This window comes from Salvia hispanica, chromosome 1 (assembly GCF_023119035.1).
Source record: "Salvia hispanica cultivar TCC Black 2014 chromosome 1, UniMelb_Shisp_WGS_1.0, whole genome shotgun sequence".
Classification (NCBI taxonomy): Eukaryota; Viridiplantae; Streptophyta; class Magnoliopsida; order Lamiales; family Lamiaceae; genus Salvia; species Salvia hispanica.
The window spans coordinates 25484807-25488126 of NC_062965.1; positions in this window are offsets into that span (position 1 = coordinate 25484807).

A 3320-nucleotide genomic window follows, 5' to 3' on the forward strand; every position below is an offset into this window, starting at 1 on the left:
GAACTACACAAATCATCTTTGAACTTTGCGTTTAGTAAGCTAATAGTCCCTGAACTTTAAAAATATCGTGGATAATCCTTAGAATAAGGTGTAATCATATTCGTGGATTTTTTTTCACTATTCATCACAATTATGGAGGACATTTTGGACTTTTATAAAATGAGATATCTATGATATTTTCTCTATCTCTCTAATATTATTAGGTATAATATTTTCACATATTCAATCAATTTATGTCAAATTATCTTTCTCTTTTAACTATTAAAAAGTAAAAAAATGAAAGTAAAAAAATACTATGAAATTCTTAAATATATTAATTAAATTTGATTTAAATTACTAATTAATTTCAAAATAATTTATAGTTAAATTAATTTTGATTGTGATTCTATTATTTTTAATATTAGAAATTATAATTAAATTCAATTTTTTAAATTTTTTATTTTTTAATATTAAAAAAATAATTTAATCACATTTAAAATTTAATTTAGCTATAAGTTATTGTGATGGTCAATAATTAATATATTTGAGAATTTTATACTCCTTCCGTGCCATAAAAATAAGGACCTTTTTTTCATTTTGGGATGTTCCACAAAAATAATCCCTTCTATTTTTGGTGACTTCTTTCTTTCTAATATGGTGGACCACATTCTTCACTAACAATACTATAATTACTTAATCTTTCTATCTCTCTCTTACTTAATCAATTGTGCATTAATTCTCGTGTCATCTCAAATGTCCATATTTTTTTTAGAACGGAGGGAGTAGTATTTTTATTTTCATTTTTTACTTTCTAAAATTTTAAGAGAAATAGAGAAAAGGAAGGTTTGACATAAACTTATTAAAAAATTGAGGTGAAAAATATTATTTCAGAAGCCCAAACTTTAAGAAAAAATATTACATCCAATACTATAGAGAGATAGAGAAAATATCATACTCCCCCCGTCCCACAATATGCAAAAAAAAATTTTAAAAAGTTGGTTGGAAAAGTTAGTGGAATATGAGACCCAGTTTTTTTATATTGGTTGTATAATAAAATGTGAGTGAATTGAGTTAGTGGAAGGTGAGACCCACTAAACATTTATGGTAAAAATAAAGTGTGACAATTATTGTGGGATGGACCGAAATGGAAAAGAGTGATAATGTTGGGGTTGGTGCCCCTTGCACAGCGGAAAACATGCATAAACAAATAAATCAGATCTACAGATCTATTTGAACGATTATGGAATTAATTATCTACATGTTAAACAATCAAAATTGCATACAAGAACACAAATAATTCATGTAAAAGGAATTAAAACCTAAAACATGAATTTCCTATTGTTTAAAATTACCAATCTGATTCTCCAAAGAATCGACGATTGCTTGCGCCTTCTCCACGAGATGTTCTTCGTACTCAACCATGAATCTTCTAATCTGTATCCCGAACTCAAATAATGACCTTTGGGTGGGCAAAGCTTGTCAGAATCGAAAAGAGCTTGATTAGAAAGAAGACAGAATACCAGTTTTGATTTTTCCGTCCACTCCCAGAGAGGAGCACGAAAATTTTGATTAAAATTATCATTAATCTCCTTTCTAATCTCCTTTTATATAGAGTTATTATGGGCCAGATTAGGGATCCATGGAAGTCGGACTTGGGCCAAACCTGTTGGACTTTTACTAATTAAATTGAGCCCCAATTTAATACAAGTCCAACAGAATATTATTATCAGCCACTACAGTAAAATAATATTGACTGCCCGTCCAACCCCAAATTACGAGTAATTTGGGCTTTACCTCTTTAATTTATTATTTCATGTGTTTAAGATATAAATATTCATTAATTAATTTAAGTCTGCTATTTGACTCTAATTAGTTAATATCTTTTTCCAAGAGTTGTCTAGTTCAAAATTTTTATTTATTATTCTGTAATAAATTCAAACCGGTCGGGGTTTTGAATAATAAAACCTTTTTCGAACACATATTGAGGATATTATCAAACTGGACTCACCCAACACATGATTAATTGCAATAACAATACTAGCACCTCTAGACATTGATCACCACTACCCAAGATATCAGGATTCTTGGATTGCGAAAAATCCGCACCATTTGAAAAATAAAAGTAGTGCATAATCAATATCGTATGCTCAATGTTATAACAAGAATGATTAAGAAATAACAATCACCGAGACCTCGTCTTTCAGTATATAGCAAGAAAGATTTATCTCAATTGTTAGATCCTTCAGTGCTATACCACACAAGTGTCATTTATTTCCTAAGGTAAGGAAACATGCGGACTGACACTGCAACCTTTCACGATAGGTAGTCAAAGCCTATCTAAGTTGTGAAATTCTATTTCTCTTCTACAAAGGACCGACTGCGTCACCTTCTGTGAACATCGTTCACGACCATTCTACTATGCAGAAGAATCAGACTTTTTTGCTTCTTATACATTTAAATGTTTGAGAAACATCTTATTAATGCACAAGCAAACACCAATGCGATAATATTACTTCTTCTCGCCTTAGGTTAAAAGTGGATTGTAGAATTTATTGTATGCAAACAATTCTATCCGTGCAACATGCTCGAAATATGTTTTTCAGTATACCAATCCAAACAGACAATTATTGTGGGACGGAGGGTCTCATTTTTATGAAAGTCCAAAAATATTTTTCATGCCTTGGGGGGCTTTTTTGGTGTAAAATTATAGTAATAGTGAAAAAGTACAATGTGATTACACCTTAGTTCAGGGGCTACCCATGATTTTTTTATAGTACATGGACTATTGGCGTGCAAAACACAAAGTTCAGGAACCATTTGCGTAGTCCATTCTTCCTTCAATTGCAAAAGTACAAAAATGTCCCTTGGATTTAGAAAATTCCAAAAGGAAAAAATATCACAAATTAGTGAAAAAAGACTTCCAACGATGTTACATCGAAGGTTAGACACTTCTGATGGTACATTTAAAGAATATAGACCATTTTTGATATTGTTGCATGGTTTAATGACTAAATTTGTAATTCTCACTTTTTTTTTAATTATTGAGAGCCACCAATATTGATTGCTGTAGCCCAGTAGATGTAGCCGTGTGATATACATGTAAAATTTTAAATTGGGAGAATGTACAATTTTAGAACTCCCTTTCTCCTATCATAAGTGGATACTTTTCCTTTTAAGTAAAAAATCTTTTCTTCTATTTTATTTTTCATAAATTTTATTTATTTCACTCATCTATTTTTTCCTCTTTCATGCTTTACATATTAATTCTTTAAACATAAATCCCTTAATTTTTATATCAAAAAGAAGTGTCTCGCTTATAGCGGAAAAGATAAGTACTAAAC